We start from the raw sequence: 22,087 nt of genomic DNA on the forward strand, positions 1-22,087 counted from the left end.
TAGTTGGGGCTCTAGTTGGGACTCTAGTTGGGACTCTAGTTTGGTTTTAGTTGGGTCTCTAGTTGGGGCTCTAGTTGGGACTCTAGTTTGGTTTTAGTTGGGGCTCTAGTTGTGGCTCTAGTTGGGTCTCTAGTTGGGGCTCTAGTTGGGGCTCTAGTTGTGGCTCTAGTTGGGGCTCTAGTAGTGGCTCTAGTTGTGGCTCTAGTTGTGGCTCTAGTAGTGGCTCTAGTTGTGGCTCTAGTTGGGGCTCTAGTTAGGGCTCTAGTTGGGGATCTATTTGCGGCTCTAGTTGTGGCTCTAGTTGGGGCTCTAGTTCTGGCTCTATTTGTGGCTCTGGTTGTGGCTCTAGTTGTGGCTCTAGTTGTGGCTCTATTTGTGGCTCTAGTTGTGGCTCTAGTAGTGGCTGTAGTTGGGGCTCTAGTTGGAGCTCTAGTTGAGGCTCTAGTTGGATCTCTAGTTGGGTCTCTAGTTGGGGCTCTAGTTGGAGCTCTAGTTGGGGCTCTAGTTGCGGCTCTAGTTGGGGCTCTAGTTGTGGCTCTAGTTGGGGCTCTAGTAGTGGCTCTAGTAGTGGCTCTAGTTGGGGCTCTAGTAGTGGCTCTAGTTGGGGCTCTAGTTGAGGTTCTAGTTGTGGCTCTAGTAGTAGGTCTAGTAGTGGCTCTAGTTGAGGTTCTAGTAGTGGCTCTAGTTGAGGCTCTAGTTGGGGCTCTAGTAGTGGCTCTAGTTGGGGCTCTAGTAGTGGCTCTGGATGGGGCTCTAGTTGAGGCTCTAGTTGAGGCTCTAGTTGAGGCTCTAGTTGGGGCTCTAGTTGGGGCTCTAGTAGTGGCTCTAGTTGGGGCTCTAGTTGAGGCTCTAGTTGTGGCTCTAGTAGTAGCTCTAGTAGTGGCTCTAGTTGAGGTTCTAGTTGTGACTCTAGTAGTGGCTCTAGTTGAGGCTCTAGTTGGGGCTCTAGTAGTGGCTCTAGTTGGGGCTCTAGTAGTGGCTCTAGATGGGGCTCTAGTTGGGGCTCTATTTGAGGCTCTAGTTGAGGCTCTAGTTGGGGCTCTAGTAGTGGCTCTAGTTGGGACTCTAGTTGGGGCTCTAGTTGGGGCTCTAGTTGGAGCTCTAGTTGGGGCTCTAGTTGCACCTGATGTGCTTCACCGACAATATTGCACATGTATTTTGACATGAATTGTGGGTGCCAGTTGCCTCACTTTTAGACCACAGAGAGATGTTTGCATCCAATTCAATGGGCCCTAGTCAGATGCTCCTATTGGGCAAACCCATTGTGGGAACCCTTGAACTACTGCCAAGTCTAAGGTGGGCGCAGCTCCCCCAGAAGAGGCAGGGAGGCTCACATCTGTAGTTGTGGTCATGAAACCATTAACACATTGACTAGGGATGTATTTATATATAGGCACCCAAGGTGCCTAGGGTGGCAGCTTTAGGGGGACGGTCCTTGGGTGCCTATATAATACAATTTAAAAAATAATTAGAAACCGCTCCAGCCACTAGATCAAACCTATTGAAATCCGGCTGCGGAGCTGGGGGGGGTGAGGGGGTATAGGGCAATTGTAGGCAGGGGAGTGATGTCACTTCCACAACCCAAGGGGCACATTTAGGTCCAGTGCCTTAATACAGCCCTGGTATTGACTCCATTCATTCATCAAGGTACTGTCATATAGAGACGCTTCTTGCACTTCCCTATAGCTGTGCTCTATCCCCCACAATTGCGCCTATAGACGTAGGGGTACCCTGGAGCTATCGCAACTTCTGAAAGTGAATACACGAGTGTCAAAATAGAAAGATATCTACGAAACAAGAAATTCTAAACGTAGTTGTCTGGGTGTATGACCATAGTAACCAGACAGAGGGGCGCATTAAATGGTGCATTGCAGCAGAGAGGCGGAAAGCAAATGAAAACCAGTGTGTAACATAGAGAGGTTTAGGCACCCCTGGGTTACATGACATGTTGTGCAAAGAAGCCGCAATGTCTTGTGAATTTGGAGTTGGTTGACCCAACCAAGTCTGGCGAAGCTCATCTCAGATCTTGTCAAATTACATGACCCTCTCGGGTTGTTGTGCTTACACTCCCTGGGCTCCTCTAAGGAGATAAGTGAGCATCTGAAAAAGCAAATTCTGGAGGCCCAAGAAGAATCTCCAAAAGGACTGTATGTAGCCTGGTCAGGTAGGCAAAGCAAAAGGCCTACAATGGAGCAGAAGAATGGTTTGGCCAGTATGGCCGGCTTGCACAAACGGGATCTTCATGGAAGAGTCAGCCATGATCTCAGCACAACAGCCAACAATGAGGCATTTGGGAAATGCTGTGGTTTCATGAGGCAGAAATGACTCTTTGGCTCCAATCACCCGAGGTCCACTTGGGAATGAAGGAGAAACATATGAAGAGAAGACGACCTTGGCAACTGTAAGGCATTGGCATCAATCTAAATCAACCATGAACTCATTCGAAGAACCTAAATATTTAGGGCTTGAAATGACCGTCACTGTCCCCGGAGTTGGATATATCCAAAAATATGCCGGCCAATTGCAAACATTGCCCAGCAAACTAGGGAAAAAAAATCACATAAAAAGAAAAACATGTTATACTTCACCTTAATTTAATAGTTCCCAGTGGAATTAAATATATTTTCTGGTCTTCTTATTCCCTCAAGCACCCATTGTCTCACAGGCAGGCTGATCCTTATAGAAGCCCTTAGGGCTCCCGTTGTGTTTATGATCCTTATAAACCTTTGGTTTGAGCACTCCCTTAGTTTATTATAAGGTTATGGTTAAATATTGGTGGATTAGACACTCAGCACATAAATGCTCACCCCAAATTTCATAGTAATTCAGTAATTCCTTATAGGGGAGTAAACAGGCTTTCCCCACAAATCTCACCCAAATACGTCTGCCTATTTAAGTCATCCCTTATTTAGGGTGCATGTTGGCTTTGCTCTTCAGCACCTTGGGCAGATCCTCTATGTATAGTCATTAGGGTGCATGTTGGCTTTGCTCTTCAGCACCTTGGACATATCCTCTATGTATAGTCATTAGGGTGCATGTTGGCTTTGCTCTTCAGCACCTTGGACAGATCCTCTATGTATAGTCATGAGGGTGCATGTTGGCTTTGCTCTTCAGCACCTTGGACATATCCTCTATGTATAGTCATTAGGGTGCATGTTGGCTTTGCTCTTCAGCACCTTGGGCAGATCCTTTATGTATAGTCAATAGGGTGCATGTTGGCTTTGCTCTTCAGCACCTTGGGCAGATCCTTTATGTATAGTCAATAGGGTGCATGTTGGCTTTGCTCTTCAGCACCTTGGACATATCCTCTATGTATAGTCAATAGGGTGCATGTTGGCTTTGCTCTTCAGCACCTTGGGCAGATCCTTTATGTATAGTCAATAGGGTGCATGTTGGCTTTGCTCTTCAGCACCTTGGGCAGATCCTTTATGTATAGTCATTAGGGTGCATGTTGGCTTTGCTCTTCAGCACCTTGGACATATCCTCTATGTATAGTCATTAGGGTGCATGTTGGCTTTGCTCTTCAGCACCTTGGACATATCCTCTATGTATAGTCATTAGGGTGCATGTTGGCTTTGCTCTTCAGCACCTTGGATATATCCTTTATGTATAGTCATTAGGGTGCATGTTGGCTTTGCTCTTCAGCACCTTGGACATATCCTCTATGTATAGTCATGAGGGTGCATGTTGGCTTTGCTCTTCAGCACCTTGGACATATCCTCTATGTATAGTCATTAGGGTGCATGTTGGCTTTGCTCTTCAGCACCTTGGATATATCCTCTATGTATAGTCATTAGGGTGCATGTTGGCTTTGCTCTTCAGCACCTTGGACATATCCTCTATGTATAGTCATGAGGGTGCATGTTGGCTTTGCTCTTCAGCACCTTGGATATATCCTCTATGTATAGTCATTAGGGTGCATGTTGGCTTTGCTCTTCAGCACCTTGGATATATCCTCTATGTATAGTCATGAGGGTGCATGTTGGCTTTGCTCTTCAGCACCTTGGATATATCCTCTATGTATAGTCATTAGGGTGCATGTTGGCTTTGCTCTTCAGCACCTTGGATATATCCTCTATGTATAGTCATTAGGGTGCATGTTGGCTTTGCTCTTCAGCACCTTGGGCAGATCCTCTATGTATAGTCATTAGGGTGCATGTTGGCTTTGCTCTTCAGCTCCTTGGACACATCCTCTATGTATAGTCAATAGGGTGCATGTTGGCTTTGCTCTTCAGCTCCTTGGACACATCCTCTATGTATAGTCATTAGGGTGCATGTTGGCTTTGCTCTTCAGCTCCTTGGACACATCCTCTATGTATAGTCAATAGGGTGCATGTTGGCTTTGCTCTTCAGCTCCTTGGACACATCCTCTATGCCAGTGCCAACTTGTTACCTGTAGTGAGCAGATTTTTTTCTCATATATTATGTTCAAAGGCCAGATTTCATTAAAAAAAATTGTGACGTCTATGGGAGCTTTCAGCAGACTGGGAACCATAAAAAAACCTTTGAAGTGCCACATCCTTATCAGGGACCTTAAGTTGGACAGCCTTGCTCTATGCACTCGTCAGGGTGCTTGTTGCCTTTGCACTTTATCACCTTGGACATATCTTCTAATGTGAGAGGGCAGGGCTGACTAACTGCATGCCAATGTGGCCTTCTCCAGTGACCTCTTTGAATGGCTTAATTCCTTTATTATATGGCCTTCGAACATGTTATATAGTGAAGAGTTGGCCGCTATACGTTGGTGGGACACTGACCCCTGGGCACAGCTACAAACCCCACTGTTACTAATCTATAACAAATACTAATAACACCAGTATGAGAGGGAGCAGCGTATCAGGATCTCGCTGGGTATGAAGGTGAGTTCATGTTGGCAAAACCAAAGCACAAAAGGGATTATTTACAGCTGCAAGAGCAGTTGCCCGAACTTGTAAGCAATTGTAGCAATACAAAAAAAAATCCGGGTTCCCAAAAAAAGTCCAATTGCCTTTGTTTCCTGTTAAAAAGTACAATTGGGTCAATATTGACAATTTGGGTGCAAGTGTATCAGGCACATAACCCCATCTTGCAACTGCAATTGCCCTGGTATTGTTTCATTGCTGCATTGCTGGTAATACGCATGATGATTGCATCTGAAAGTACTTTGCACACTGCGCTTGCAGGTCAGAAATGACCCCCAATAAGAATGTATTTTATGTAGAACAAATGTTTTGCCTGACACTTTGCTTAACCCATTTCTCTAAACAATAACACAACTACAAACAGGCAATTAGATATTAGGGTCCTGCTTTATGGCTGAGATTCTACCTATCCTTACAATAGAACATTCTGTCACAGTGGCACAGAGCCTTTCTAATCCCCATTGTAAGCAGCAGTCCTGCCCTGCTTTATGGCTGAGATTCTAGCTATCTGTATAACAGAGCATTCTGTCACAGTGGCACAGATCCTATCTGATCCCCCCCATTGTAAGCAGCAGTCCTGCCCTGCTTTATGGCTGAGATTCTAGCCATCTGTATAACAGAGCATTCTGTCACAGTGGCACAGATCCTATCTGATCCCTCCATTGTAAGCAGCAGTCCTGCCCTGCTTTATGGCTGAGATTCTAGCTATCTGTATAACAGAGCATTCTGTCACAGTGGCACAGATCCTATCTGATCCCCCCCATTGTAAGCAGCAGTCCTGCCCTGCTTTATGGCTGAGATTCTAGCTATCTGTATAACAGAGCATTCTGTCACAGTGGCACAGATCCTATCTGATCCCCCCATTGTAAGCAGCAGTCCTGCCCTGCTTTATGGCTGAGATTCTAGCTATCTGTATAACAGAGCATTCTGTCACAGTGGCACAGATCCTATCTGATCCCCCCCCCCCCATTGTAAGCAGCAGTCCTGCCCTGCTTTATGGCTGAGATTCTAGCTATCTGTATAACAGAGCATTCTGTCACAAACCTTGTGTAATGACTGTGTGTAACAAGAATATTCTGTTATACCGCTGTACCACAGGGCTTGGGTTACCATTTGCCTGACGCTGCCCAGCTGGGGTGACACAAGCCTTGCTACCTTAGGAGGAGGACACAAGCATTTGTAGCTATTCAGCCACATTTTGGGATTCCCCCAGCCAGCAGGCCCTTACATCATTCCCAACAGCTGCAGAGGAAGCCATTCCTGCATTGATTTCAGTTTATTGGCATTGAAAAATTAATCGTCTGCAGCAGCAAGTTGATAATAATTAACTGAGCTAATAAAATGAAAGAGAGAGAGAGTGTGAGAGAGAAAGCGAGAGACAGAGGGTGTATGTGTGTAGGGGCTGGTAGGTACCCACATGTCTCCTGTAGGTTAATGCTGCCAAGGTGTGTGATTACCTACAGCAAAAAGAGACACCAATCAATCTGACAAAGGCTTCTTCTAGGCCCGGACTGGCAATCTGTGGGTTCTGGCTAGGAAGCCGGATACTACTATGAATATAGCGACATAGTGTAGGGGGCCTACCTGCCAGCTGACAGTTAGTTATAGGCCTCCAGTTAAGATTATGTAGTTGCTCCATTTGCCCATCCAAACTGTGAAACCACAAAACACACAACAAGTTGCAACAGTCCAGGTCGCCATATAGGCACCAATACGCAGTAAAGCAAAACTCAGTATGTGCTGGGCCACTGTACCAGTCCAACCACATCTTGGTGGCTACAGATTGCCCATTGCTGCTTTGTAGGCTATAGAGAAACTGGCAGTTGGGGCAACTGCAATCCCCAACATCTTGGTGGCTACAGATTGCCCATTGCTGCTTAGTAGGCTATAGAGAAACTGGCAGTTGGGGCAACTGCAATCCCCAACATCTTGCTGGCTACAGATTGCCCATTGCTGCTTAGTAGGCTATAGAGAAACTGGCAGTTGGGGCGACTGCAATCCCCAACATCTTGGTGGCTACAGATTGCCCATTGCTGCTTTGTAGGCTATAGAGAAACAGGCAGTTGGGGCGACTGCAATCCCCAACATCTTGGTGGCTACAGATTGCCCATTGCTGCTTAGTAGGCTATAGAGAAACTGGCAGTTGGGGCGACTGCAATCCCCAACATCTTGGTGGCTACAGATTGCCCATTGCTGCTTAGTAGGCTATAGAGAAACTGGCAGTTGGGGCGACTGCAATCCCCAACATCTTGGAAGCAAAAGGGGTGCTGATGACGCCATTAAACAACAAAGCTGCCATTTAATTGACAAGTTTAATGGGTAAATGTGCAGACTGTCACGTTTAATTTCCAGTTCCTAATCACACTGGGAATGCCCTGCAGTGAGTCCAACAGCAATGCAGTTGGTCAGCGGTGTGATGACACCAGTGTGGCCCAATTGTCTAATTCATCCCAAAGCCGAATCCCCTTTTCCTGAAATGTTTTGTTTTTTTTTTAATATGGGCTAATGTCGCACCTATGGGAAATTTGTGTTTGTCTGCCGGTGCTGGCAGTCTGGGATCATTTGCTGTTCTGATTCCGTGGGAGACCAAGTGGAGTGCGTGGGTACAAAAAGCAGGGAGGCAGAACCACCGCTTCACCCCCTGGAGACCAGGTTGCTTATAGGGCATTTCTATTGGCTGCTTGCATGTTCTCACCATTACCCCCTGTGGTTGGCATGGCCCTAGGAGTCCTTAACTGCCAACTAACCAAGGCAATAGTGTTCCTGTGTGTGTTTTAGATGCTCACACATCCCTAGGCTCCAAAGGACAGGGCTGCCTCCCCATCTCAGAGCCATTTTGTGCTTTAAAGCTGCAGAGCTTTCTCCTCACCCTTCCACCAGATCCTTAGAAGAGGAGACTCTGATGGTGACGTTAGTAGCTGAGAGCTGACGCAGCTACCAGGGAAAAGCAGGTTGGATACGAGCAGCCTGCAATCTGCACTGATTATACCCCCCCCCCCCTTCCTCCTCCTCCTCCTCCTCCCATCCTGCATCCCTTGTGTAGTGGATCACTGGGATATCCCCTCCCAAAATACCTCGCCTCACCCACCAGAAATAGGCGTTCTGTTTTTAGAATCTCTGAGCTCAAAATATAAAATAATAATAAAAAAAAAAAAAACCATTAAAAAAAAAAATGGAAAAAAAAAAAAAAAGAAAGAAATGACAGAGGGGCAATCTCAGGACAGAGGCTCCCAATGCAGTTGTGCACAGAGCAGCACATTGTAGGGAATGGAGCTTTCAATCCATGGCACAAGGAAGGTGGATTTCCTATGTCTGCAACAGGCAAGGGGAATACAGAGAGGGAGCCTGTGTGCTGGGTTATTATGGGTATGCTCCTGTCTGTGTGTGTCTGTGTGTGTGTGTCTATGTGTATATGTGTGTGTGTGTCCAATTCCTTTATATACTCCTACATTCCCTGCAATGGTAGAACTGCATGAAAATGGTGCAGCTTGGATGTGTTTTTGGACGCACCGTTTCCAGAGCGATGCCTTTGTGTCGCTGTGTGTGTGTGTGTGCCTGGGAAGATTGTCCCCCCTTTTTGCAAGCTAAAAATAGCATCAGGGGTTTGATTGTGCTGCCAGAAATAGACTGGGAGTTGCACTGGTATAAATAGTCCGGGATGAGAGCAACACACTGGGAAGCAGCTTATATCTGCCTTTTTCTTAATAAGTCTACCTGCAAAAAAATAACTGTTTTTCCCTCCATCTCTCTTTCTCTCACCGCTCTGTCTCTCTCATCCTCTGTCTCTCCTCACTGTCTCTTTTCCTCTCTCTGACAAGCCTTTCCCAGACACGGTAAGTGATGGAATTGTGTTTGCTGTAACCCCCCCCCGCTTTTTATTGTGTGATTCCCGTTTTATTTGGCGCATTTGTCCTATTTTATTTAGGGGGGGGGGGCGTTTTATTTATTTATTCAATAATTTTTTGTTGGATGAGGGGGGGGGGCTTTGCATGTACATAATGGAAAGAGAGAGGGGGATTTCGGGGGATCACCCAGCACTGACTCTCTGAATCGATAGAAGCTGCGGATCTCTCCCTCTGCCTGTGGGCGCTGTGGAATCTCCCGGTTATGGGGTGGGGGGGGGGGGGTTTGTTTTCCTGAGGAATTCGGTCGCTACGATCCGATCGGATCAGGACAGGGAAGAGTCCCATTGCCTTGTATTAACCAGTAGCTAAATGGGGGAGCTGTCCAACAGGCAGGGGTGCTGAAACTCTCTGCAACTTTGTCTCCAAAATGCCTCAGCCTGCTTTACGGCAAACGTTCCAAAAACAACAACAACAACAACAAAAAAAAGGGCAAGTGTCCCTTACTGTTGCTCTTCATTTAAAGGGGAAACACCAGGTGTGATTCCATCTTGTCCGGCACCAGTGATTGTATTGAATTGTTGATGGGATTTCCCAGCAGTGCACACGAGCGATAGTATAGTACTGCCGCCTCTCTAAGCCTTCAATTCCCGCCCTGTATTTGAATGACTTATGCCTGATGCTTGCGATAGGGGAAAAAAAAAAAAAAGTCTGTAGGTTGCTTTATTTAGACCTCATCTCCTCCCACATCTTTTACTTCCCCTTTAAATACATCAGCTCCCTGAAGATGGTGTGTGTTTCTCTCTGTGTGTTTCCCTGTTCCCAGACCCAAATGAGCTGCTGGGGGGGTAAAAATCTATAGAAATCGCTTATTGCCCCCCCCCCCCATTACAACTGTCACCTTATGGATCATAATAGCAGCTACAACAGAGAGAATCCTCTATGTCACTACCTGCAAGTCGAGCTTTTTTAGACGAGATAGATTATCAGTCAATTTGTGCGATTAACCCCTTTCGTTGCCGGACCGCAGAAGGCTGCCAAGTGTAGAGGCTTCTGGTTGTAGCTAGGGAGAAATGTGATCGACAGCAAGATGCGGCTCCATTAGGCGGAAGGGGTTAATGGCAGCTCAGTGACAGGAGGGAAGGAAGGAAGGTGGGGGGGGGGGGGGGTAGGATTGGAATATTCGTTTCCAATGTGAGACCAATATCGATGAAGAGTGAATAGGTACCGAACCCAAGCCCAATACCAGAAGCCTTTTTAGTGCAGACAGGGTGTGGGCTGTGGGAAATAACACGGGGGGGGGGGCTTGGGAATTCTCTGCACCGACTGAGGTCCCAATGTACTGACATTCCGAGCTGCGTGGTCGTATTTACAAACGGAGCCCGATTTAACACGTGTAGCGAATAATCGCACAGCCACTGTGCAACCCCGCGTCCTTCCTCCTGGGCGCAGCGCAAAAGGTAGTAATTAGCGCAAGTGTAGTCTGCAGCAGTCTTCTTCTAAACCCTCAACTCCTCCTTGGCTGCAGGAGGGTCCATCAAACCATAGCTAGGCAACAAAACCAGACCCCCCCCCCACACTCCTGCAAGCAACGGGTTAAAGTAAAGGGAAGGTTGCCAGTCGTACAGACAAGCTTCGGTCAGACGCACAGACAGACACGAATTTACCCTGCCCGGGATCCTATTAAATAATTGAATGGTGGCGGCGGTAATTTTGGGTGGAAACAGCACGGATTTCCAAGTCGTGACTGTACAAGTGAGTAATGTGAGTTGCCTGCGTCACTACCCCAGTCACAGTTCAGCCAAAGTGAGCAGGAATCGTGACTTACTAGATACGTCCCCTACATGAAAAGAGCACCCAATGAGAGGCAGTAAGTGGGGGGTCGGGAGCAATGGGATCGCACGGCGCCCAATGAGATGTGAATGGAAGTGGCAGGGGTGGGGGGAGTGGGGCAACTGGACTTGGGATGTTATAGATCACCCAATGAGAAGAAAAGAAGAACGACTGAAAAAAATAGATCCAAAGGGAGGGGAATTGGGGGGGGGGGGAGAGAGTTGGGGGGCGCCAAGGATCGGGATACCACTATATCTCCCAAATTTTCTGCATTAGCCCTCAACAAGTTGGCGAAGGCAGAGAAGGGGTTAAGAAATATAGAAGATCGTGACCCTCCCACACAGTACAGTAACTTATATACCTACCTGGAGCCAGGGATATTTTGGCTTTAGCCTTATTTGTATGGCAACCTAAAGTCGGGGAGTTTGTCCAAAGTGGTGGAAGACCTCGCAGCGGAACAGTAAGTAGGTGTTCAACTTGTCTTTCAGTCCTTGTGTTGGGGCACATGGGAACTGCTGGCAAACTTGGCTGGGGGGGGGGGGGGGGGGGGAGATGTGTGTGAAGTGGTGCATCGAGATATAGAGATGATAAATAGAAATACATTGATGCTATATGGAGATATATAGATGTTAAACAGAGATACATTGATGAAAAATAGATGATATATAGAGATATATAGATAGATGATATATAGAGATAGATAGATAGATGATAGATAGATGATAGATAGATAATAAATAGATAGATAGATAGATAGATAGATAGATAGATAGATAGATAGATAGATAGATAGATGATAGATAGATAGATAGATAATAGATAGATAGATAGATGATAGATAGATGGATGATAGATAGATAGATAGATAGATAGATAGATAGATAGATAGATGATAGATAGATAGATGATACATAGATAAATAGATAGATATATAGATAGATAGATAGATAGATAGATAGATAGATAGATAGATGATAGATAGATAGATAATAGATAGAAGCGAATTACACATGCTGCTTTTGTTATTACAGTGTTGTAGTTGTGTGTGTGTCTGGATACAAACTGTCCAGGACTTGCTGCATTGATACACCTGAGCGCTAGATGTAGCACAACTGCCGTGTGTAAAACTCCTAAGACCCTGTTTCTTACCACTGGGTCAGCAGAGGTTGCAGGACTACAACTCTCGACACACAATCAAGGGTTAAAGCATGCTGGTAGCTGTAGCCCAACAACAGAACCCCATGGGAAGCGTGTATCTGTCCCGGGTGTAGATAGAACACAACACTTACTGGCCATAGACATCTCCTCTTCTGCGCATCTGGGGGGGGGGGGGGGAGCCGGATAGGAGGTTCTTTCTCAGTGATGACGAGTTTCTAAGTTCGGATGTGTCCAACTCTGGTTCTGATCCTATTGATACCTTGTTTCCTTTTGCAATCGCTTGAGGTCGATCGTGTGCGTGTGTGTGTGTTACTCCTTACAAAAAAAACTGGGGGGGTCCCCGCTGCCCGCCGCTCTTTAGAATCGGGGTCGGACGCTTTATACTTAAAATGGTGCACCCCCACATCCATTCATGCAGGAATAATAACCCCCACATACCAAGCCCTCTTTGTGGGGTAAGCTTGTCCTGTGGAGGGTTGGTTGGATAATTAGAAATAGAAAATGCTTTTTTTTTTTTTATTCCCCTCCCTCCCTCTCTCTCTCTCTTTCGAAAAGAATATGGGATGTGAAGGTGTTGCTGATTGGTGGATGACGATTTTAGCCCCAGCCAATAGGCGGCCTGGCTGCGCTGTATTTATTTAGTGCTCAGGGGGAGAGTTCCCTCTTTACGCAGCGCCTTGTCTCTGCGCTGGCCGCTCCGCCCGACTCTCTGTATCGCCGCTCTATGTACAAAAGGGCGAGCGGGGAGCTGTCCGCGGCGACTGGTGCTGATCGGCTGCTGCTGTGTGTGTGTGCGACTCGGCACGACTCGGCACTTACTGAGGCTTGGAAATAAAACAGGAGCTTTCGGTTTTGGGGGGCTCGGTGGACCACAAGCCGGAGATGTTGGGGAGCTTGGATCCAGTCCTTCTCAAATCTTTTTGCGGTCTGGGCTTGCTGTATGTAAATACCTAGCCGGGAAGCCCTTACCCCAAAAAGCATTTGCGGAGGGCGCAGTCGGCGGCGACAGCGAAGAAATCTCTGCCATCAGTGAAAAAAAAAAAAAAATTGGACCTTCGGGCCACCTTTGGCTGTTACACCCCAGCAGCCCGAACACCCTTACTGAGTACCGACCCCCCCCCCCCTTCCCCCCCTATGCCAGCGACTCACGACTTCCTCGGGAGTGGAATAAGCGATTCAGCCGCACGTCACTTTAACACGCACCATAAAGAGTTAAATAGAACTCTTTCTATTGCAATGGGAACAATAAAATATTTTGAAAGTCATTTTTTGGGGGGTTCCCAAAGTTTTGCCGAATGTCAAGTGTTACAGTACTGTGCCCCCCCCCCCCCTCACCGCCTTTATTTATCAAGCTTAAATCGCACCTAAAGCTGCAACAATCCGCCGGCGACTTCTCTGGTACCTCCACTTCTGACAACTTTTTCTTACTCTTTGAGGGTGGTGGGGGGTATAAACAAGTCCCCCCACCCCTATGCGCCGCACCCCCTTTCCTTCAATTCAATAAAGTTCGTCTTAAAGTTCCCCCCCCCCAACCCCCCGACAGATTTCTGGCTAAAGGTTCGGGCATCGTACGAATTTGCCAAGCGAACAGGCAGAATAGATGGTTGGTCAGTCTGGGTGGGCTGTTCCTATAGAAAAGAAAGTTAGGACCCCCCCCACCCTACTATTAACGAATAAGTTAGGGAACTGCCCAGAACGTAAGTGCTACTGTGGAGCTGAATATATTGTAGTAGAGGAATAAAGGACACCCCCATCGTCCTTTGGTATTTATAGTCTTGGGTTACACCGAAATTAATGTGCGGACACCCCCAATCTATTAATTAAAAAGGGCAGCCTGGCATTATAGTGAAAGAATCAAATGAAAGAATGTCCCCCTTGTCTTTATTTTAGAGATCGCTCTGCTCTGCCCCCCCCAATTTGGGATATAATCTGCCCAATTCTCCTATTACTAATTAAGTTCATTTTCCTTCCCCCTCCCCAACTACTTATCTCTGAAAAGCCAAGTTAATCAAGGGAGGTTCCCCAGAAGAGAAACATGTGCTTTGTGTGCTGTACAGACGGGGAAAATAAGCAGCCATATTATATTGGGGGGCCAAGGCACCCAGGCTATGAACTGGAGGGACAATTACGCACCATTTGGTGCCAATTTACCTTTAGATAGAGAATCACTAGACTGTGCCAGCTGTTGTTCATGTCTACAGCCCGCTACATGCCAGGCAAGGCTTTGGGCTCTGGCAATGGCAGCATCATTTCCCAAAGACAAAAATATCCGGGGGCAAATAATTATACCCCTGAAAAGAGTAAAAAACTTCCAAACTTATGAAGCGACTCCCTCCCGCAAAGCAAAAATGCGCTCCGTTTTATCCTCCCTCTCTCCAACTTGTGTATTGAGTTTTCGCAGGAAAATTCTCTGAGACAGAAAGAAGGGGTCCCAGATTTCTCTTTCTCCCCTCCCAGATTACCTTGTTAACCCTTTATCCGGGCTCCCTGTACTCCTTTGTCACCCTTGTACCCACCCCGAAGTGGTTTAAAAGTGGCACTTGGGGATTCCCCCCAAAGCTGAGATGACGATGGGCTTTTTGTTGTTGTTGTGTTGTGCCAAGGCTTGAGCTTTGTATAAATGGGCGAGGTTGGGTGCAGCTAGGTTTTATTAATCACAGAAAAATATATATTTAAAAGCTGTAAACCCTTAACCCCCCCTCTGCCATTTATAAAGGAGACTGATGCGTCTGTTGCTCATTTCGTGTATGCATAGAAGAACCCCTAAAGGAAGGATCCTGCGTTTTTTCCTGTTGGGAATTCCCTTGTTTTTTTGGGGTTCCTAGTCAATAGATTATATCCTAAAACATTGTTTTTGGGGTGGGTGGGGGGTAATTGTTTTGTAAATGAAATGCATTGGAGACAAAGTTGCAGTTGACTTTGGAGGCAGATTAATTAAACTAGGCAGTGTGCCATGAAATAGATGCAATTAATAAGTCCTTTGAATTCAAAGGAAGCAGGCAGATACCTTAACGGGGGTCTGTTTGGGGGTGGGGGGTCCCTTAGATTGGAGGGCTGCTTGTGCTGCTCTATAGAACATTGTTAATGTAGCTGAATCCAACGTAACCTCAGCATGTGGAATCTAGAGGCATGTGTGGGGCTTCCATGCAAGTCAGGTCTGGCTATTGACTGATATTATAGATTTATATATATATATATATATAGGTGGGATATTGTGCTAACATGTGGTAATCCCCCCCCATGCTGTGTGTAGCTTTATGTATAGGCTGCCATTGTGTTTGTCTTCGCTGCCCATGTACGTAGGGAAACTCCTTGGAATGTGGCTGCTCATATGTTAACTCTTTGTTTTTCTGAAGCCCCTTTGGGAGAAGCTTAGCTTGTGTTTAACCCTACTGCTTGTTTAGAACTGGATTGAGGGGAAGGGATAGCCCCCTCCAGGCTCCCTATCTCACTGTTCAGACCTTCATAAGACAAGATGCTACACTCTCTTTAATGGAAGTTATCGTTCGCATGCCTTAACCTTTTAACCCCTTTCTTGCTGGCTGTCTTTAATGTGGAAGTTTTATTTTATTAACCCCTTGTGTTTCTTTTTGGTCTTTATTTTAATGAAACCTGTTTATTTACCACTGATAATGATGATGGTTACTAGCGTTAAAACAGCCAATGGGATGCTGATTAAATGTACCCTGTATAGGATATATATATATATATATATACAGCCTGGACATTCGGGACTTTGAAATGTTGGTTCCTGTGCCAGAAGCAGCAGCTATAGTGTCATGTTGTAGGGAAGGTTATTCACAGGCCACAAGTATTGGAGGCTTTTGGGGATTATATAGTGAATAAATTTCCCCCTATTGGAAAATATAGGGGTATTATAAGTCACCGAGGAGTTCCTTATAATATATAGTGAATAAAGTACCCCCTATTGTAACATATAGGGATATTATAAGTCCCCGAGGAGTTCCTTATAATATATAGTGAATAAAGTACCCCCTATTGTAACATATAGGGATATTATAAGCCACTGAGGAGTTCCTTATAATATATAGTGAATAAAGTACCCCCTATTGTAACATATAGGGATATTATAAGCCCCCGAGGAGTTCCTTATAATATATAGTGAATAAAGTACCCCCTATTGCAAAATATAGGGATTTTATAAGCCCCCGAGGAGTTCCTTATAATATATAGTGAATAAAGTACCCCCTATTGTAACATATAGGGATATTATAAGCCCCCGAGGAGTTCCTTATAATATATAGTGAATAAAGTACCCCCTATTGTAACATATAGGGATATTATAAGCCCCCGAGGAGTTCCTTATAATATATAGTGAATAAAGTACCCCCTATTGTAACATATAGGGATATTATAAGCCCCTGAGGAGTTCCTTATAATATATAGTGAATAAAGTACCCCCTATTGTAACATATAGGTATATTATAAGTCCCCGAGGGGTTCCTTATAATATATAGTGAATAAAGTACCCCCTATTGTAACATATAGGGATATTATAAGTCACCGAGGAGTTCCTTATAATATATAGTGAATAAAGTACCCCCTATTGTAACATATAGGGATATTATAAGTCCCCGAGGAGTTCCATGGCCATATACAGGTCTAATTTCCTCATGTTTTACATCAGGGGGTACTTTATTTATTATAATATACAAGTTTCAGTGAGTCATGTGACAGAAATGACATCACTAAGCTCCGATTATAACCGATGACATCACTAAGCGCCGTTTATAAGGATATAATGTACAGTTTGGTCCCATAGGGAAATGACCCAACTGTATATTATGAATGAATATGTGCAACTTTCCATATTTTCCATTCTACCCCCAAGATCCTTCAGTTGAATCAGATAATTATATGATCTTTATTCTCGTTGTTGTAGGATGAAGACAACCCCTCTCCCTTTCCACCTTTCCAGATCGGGTAGGGCAGAAGACAAGAGAATGGATTCTTTCTACCCCAGGGGAGAACCTACAACTTGTACAAGAACAGTCCCCCCCTATGAAACACAGTAAGTACTGTGACCGACTCGTGGATTATTTGACCGTCCTCCCTGGGACTTTTTAAATCATAGACATTAACCCAAATTCACAATACTAATCTACTGACTTTTCTTTCAGGAAATCTATCACTAGTAGCTAAAAGTCACAAATGTTAGATGCCCATCAGTAATAATGTATTGCAGTGTGTATGCAGTAGGACCTGACCCAGACACCTGCATTAGTTTTAGCATGATATAAAATCCATAGGATCCATTGTGGTACAGAGTATATAAAAGGGATGTATGGGTAATATAAGTGAGGCCTTGCTCTATTCTCTGTAACTGCTTATTGTGAATGTGCTGAGGTTGTCATTAGGGGGCCAAAACCAGCCCAGCCACCCTATTGTAATCCACAATGTATATTTCTTTCCCAGAATTCCAGTGTAATTATGGCCACTACAAATCTATGTGCCCTTATAAGTGCAATAGAAAGTGGGAGTTCTGTATATAATGGCTGCTTGCAGTAGGCATTAGGTACAATACGCCCCTGTCACTGACCTGGCTAAGGGATACACTTGCTGTACCCAACTTGGCACAGGTAAACACGACTATTAGGTGCATATAAGTCTCATTGTATTCATTTTGTACCTAACTCTGTGCTTATCTATACTAAATGAGCCTTTAAAAGCCCTGAATCCTGCTCCGTAGACGGTATGAGTGGCACAGTATAGATGGGCAGGACCCTTTTTGGTACAAGATGTGCCAAAATGAATAGATATCTGTTCTGTAGAATGTAACAGAGGCCGAGGAGCATGTATGTGCATATTATACATACATTTAAGAATACATTAAAGACCAAAATATCCTACTTAGATGAGTGTAGATGTATCTCAATAAGTAAAGAGAATCCTATAATACCTCCTAAGGGTCCAGTTCATTTCTAAACGTGCGTATAAGACAGGCATAGAAGCAGGGAGGGCAGACAAATGGAGGGGTTAGTTTAATAGTTTGTATGAGAATTTACAATGTAAAGGCCCAGTCCGGTACTGGGAAAATAAATTGTAGACTAAGGGCCCAGTTTGATAATATGCACAGGATTCTAGTGTATTACTAATAACATATATAATATAAAGGGTCCACAATATTGTATTGTAACAAGAGTCATCATCACAGAACATAACCCTCAGTGCTTGAGCATCCGAAGCATAAAGAAAATCCAAGGGCCCTCAATCCATTTAAGGGCCCAGTTTGATAATATGCACAGGATTCTAGTATATTACTGGTAACATATATAATATAAAGGGTCCATAATATTAGTGAGCAGGACTATTGTAACACAGAACCTAACCCAGGGGCCCAGCTAAATGCTTGAGCATCCATAGCATTAAAAAAAATCCAAGGGCCCTCAATCCAATTAAGGGCCCAGTCTCTGAGCAAAAAATAGGGATCAGATTTAGAATTAAACAGGAGTCAAGCCAAGGCCTTAATATAGTAGCACTGGAAAAAAATATCAATTTAATAATATTTAAATACATGGTACTGTCCAGGCATACAAGGTTTATGAGCTACAGATATGGTACAGTGGCGCCACAATTAAAAGACCTTCAAAATAAAAATTAGGGTCTGTAATGTTTGATAGTAATTCCGAACACACAGCCATATTTAATGGCACAGGTATATAATCATTTGTTGAGCTGTTTCTTTCTATTGGTCGCTTGACCAACAGAAGGGATCCTTTGCACCCCCTACACTACTCAAATACTGTGAAATATCATGGTTAATGGTCAAAATTCATATATTTTGCCCAGTACTGGTACTGGGCAAAATATATGGGTTTTTTCACCATTGACTTGTATGGTTGACTACGTGTACTCTATAGTCGAAGGTGCAATTAAAAAAATTAAGAAACCAAGTTGGGCCCTATGTAAATGTATAGGTGAGGGGTATATTTGTGCGTGAGTGTGGGGGGTTACTGCCCGGTGCTGTGGGTGATGATTCCCAAGTTACGACCAAGCCCAGCCAAAAGTTGCATGCAGTAGGACATACAATAAGGGGCCCAGGGTGGGCAACTCATGGTTAAAGTCTATGATATTAGACTAACATGGTGCCCATGACCTGCAGAACAGAGGGGAGGGGATGGTTTAGTGACGTCACCACGGGGAGACCCCCAGCAGCTAAGTATTGCTCCTTCTTCACGTCAGAGCCGAAGCCGTAATCACTGTAGTCTAAAAATGGAAACACCGGCCTAAAAATAGCACAGGATTTATTAATGGTCTAAAAATAAACCCAGTCAAAAGCCCCTCCCATGATGTGGTTAACCCCTCAGGGTAGTTAACCCTTTACTTGGAAACTGGCACAAAAAAAAGTTGGGTTTCCGGCGTGGAAAACTTTCCAAACAGGATTCAACTTGATACAGAAGCACCCAACAAAGGCCAAAGGCTAAATTCATTTTTAATTTTCTCCCCCATAATTAATTTTTTGCTAATTGTTTTATTTTTGGGTGCAGAAGACACGAGGCAATAGGAAACATCGGCCTTTACGTCGTAGCTCCTGACGTTGTTTGTTCTGAAGGACCCGGCCAAGTTCATTCATAGCAAACTCAGCATGGCTATCAACTCTAGCCCCCCCTCTTAAATATATTACAATTTATTTTTTTCATTTTTTTTCATTTTTCTTTTTTTTTCTTTTTAATTTTTTTTATTCTTTTTATTTATCTGAAACCTGCACAGGGTCTATCATCAACCATTTATGGCACTGTTGAGAAAAGGACAGGTGACAAACAGCATTTAAAATACAAAAACAATATTTATATACTATTAATATTTAATTTTTTTTTTTATTTACATTTTCCGGATTAGGGGGGGGGCTACGAAAATATCCTGATGACCATTGATTTGCCTCTGATTTAAAAAATAGAAACTATGGATCTACTTTTTTTTAATTGTGCCTTTATCTTTGGAGAGCCAATACCCCCCCGAAGCAACTTATATAGACCCCATCACTTTTTAGCAACAAGCCCCCAAGGAAGGAACGGACCCCCCAGTGCTTAACCCCACCGTGCATATAAAACAAAAGTTGGAAATTCAGGGCTGGGGTACATTTCTATACATCGCCACCATGGTCTAGACCACCCCAGTCCAATTCTTTTAAAATGTATTTAATTAAAAAAACAATGCTAAAAGTAGAAAGTTCAAGGACGCTCGTGCTCAGTGAGAGCTCATTGCAGCATTTTTATTGGTTTACAGTTAACCCTTAAGTGATGTGTGCCTCAATCATTTAAGGGTTAATCAGCTTTTTTAGAATGACAGCCAAAACCATAACTAAATAAGTTCCTATTTGGGAATGGTGTCTCATATAGAGGAATAACCAGGTAGTTTCCTAGATTAAATACATGTCCAGTGGCCGTACTAGCCACACATGGAGCTTATGGTCCTATGAGTATATATATATATATATATATATGTGTGTGTGTATGTATATATATATATATATCTAGAGTTAAACATATAGGCCTGTCAGATCGTATTGGGAATTGCACAACAGCTTAAGCAGTTGAGCAACAATAATATAAAGTTTTTCTACTTTAACATCATCTCTGCTATTCCTTCCCATCCATACACTTCTTACCTAGAACTCTTGCCCTGTAGTCCCCTATTAATCCCACTTACAGACAGCTGTAAAAAGGTGGTATACCAATTAAAAGCACCACTAACCTCAATAACTTAATGCCACATATATAAAGGGAGGCTGACAGAGGGAATGTAAGCAATAAGGGTTTCCCATAAAGGATGAGAATCCAGTTTGGATTGGATTTGGATTACTTTTTCTTTGTGCGTCTCATTTATGTAGAACTATTCCAAAATCATGTTAAAAAGAAAAATAAAGTGCTTAGGACATGGTTGAACTGTTTATAGTGCAGCCGATAGATTCTCTCCTCACCCAAGAAGCTCTAAGATCCAATGGGTATAACATAAATGACTGAGATAAGAGAAAAGATCCAAATATTCTGGTACTGGAACTTTCCATGGTTCCCAAAATTGACATCAATAAAATCTGTAAGTCTATAAAATATACTTATATTCTAAAATAATTTGGCCTTTATACTCTCTCCTAATGACAATATTAATTCAAGGGAACCAGACTGGTTCAGGGGAATATACAATATTAATATTTATTTACCTCAGCTGTTTAATATCTCATACTGTAAAAAAACAGGAATGACCATGTAGAGGCAATTGGCGTCAACTTTCAACATTTGTAAAACTGAATTGAAATATACTCACTTTTTAGCAAAATCAGTATATATCTATTAAAATGCCCCCTGAATCTGACCACAAATATCATGCAGATGATGATTCTCTTAACCCTTTAAACTTCATTTGATGGCTTATATGTATAAAGACAATATAGAGATATTAGACCTTATACATTTCACAGTCAATAACTCTCTCTATAGCTGAGTGACTTCAAATTTATACATATATATATATATATATATATATACAGCGTGTTGACTATATAGATATGATTTAAAAAAAAATATATATATATATATATGGGTTAAAGTTGCAGACAATTGCTGTATGAAAGTGAGAGAAGTATGACAAGTACATTCATATAGATTTAGTTTATCAAGACAGTATTTAGATGGTATATATATATATTTATATAGATCAGATGATTTCATTATGAGATGACTGGATGAACTGTATGTGCTATAGAAATTACCTGATAATACAGGTTACATAGAAAAGCTCTGCTGCTGTTTTGAAATATACGTCATGATTATAGATCAAAAACCATTATGTTCTAGGTTAAAAAAAGTTTAACCAAAGCAGCACTAGCTTCCACTTTTAAATACAATTAAATAATATCCCCCCCTGTATTTGTTAGGTAAATAGGGATGCTAAATATATCCTGGGTTAATGAAGCCACAGGTGATTGCTTAGGTGCCGGACAGTGTAGTGAGTTACGTGGGATAACAAAAGACAAACTATATCATACTCACTGTAACAATTTTAACAGTTAATAAACCAGTGAGTTGGACTTAAGATCGCCTCCCCATGAATGAATATTGTCCAAAAAGAAATATATTGTATTTTTAGAAACTGGTACTTAGTCTTAACTGAGCCAAATATTCAGACGTCCATATACAATATCTAATATCAATTTTAGTTATTGTTTTTGTTATTCTTTAGTAATTTTGGTACAAATAACCTATCTATCTATCTATCTATCTATCTATCTATCTATCTATCTATCTATCTGTCATCTATCTATCCTTCTGTGTACTGAACCTGTCCACATAAAGTATCTATATATATAGTATACTTATATATATCCTTATATAT

At 43.4% G+C, this 22,087-nt stretch overlaps 1 non-coding gene across 1 annotated transcript; it reads left to right on the forward strand.

The window, feature by feature from the left end:
- The first annotated feature begins 12,637 nt into the window (after window positions 1-12,637).
- Window positions 12,638-12,727, forward strand: mir129-1 (microRNA mir-129-1). Its single transcript, NR_049573.1, has one exon. It is a non-coding gene; the product is annotated as a microRNA mir-129-1 (primary transcript).
- Window positions 12,728-22,087: the final 9,360 nt, after the last annotated feature.

This window comes from Xenopus tropicalis, chromosome 4 (assembly GCF_000004195.4).
Source record: "Xenopus tropicalis strain Nigerian chromosome 4, UCB_Xtro_10.0, whole genome shotgun sequence".
NCBI classification, from domain to species: Eukaryota; Metazoa; Chordata; class Amphibia; order Anura; family Pipidae; genus Xenopus; species Xenopus tropicalis.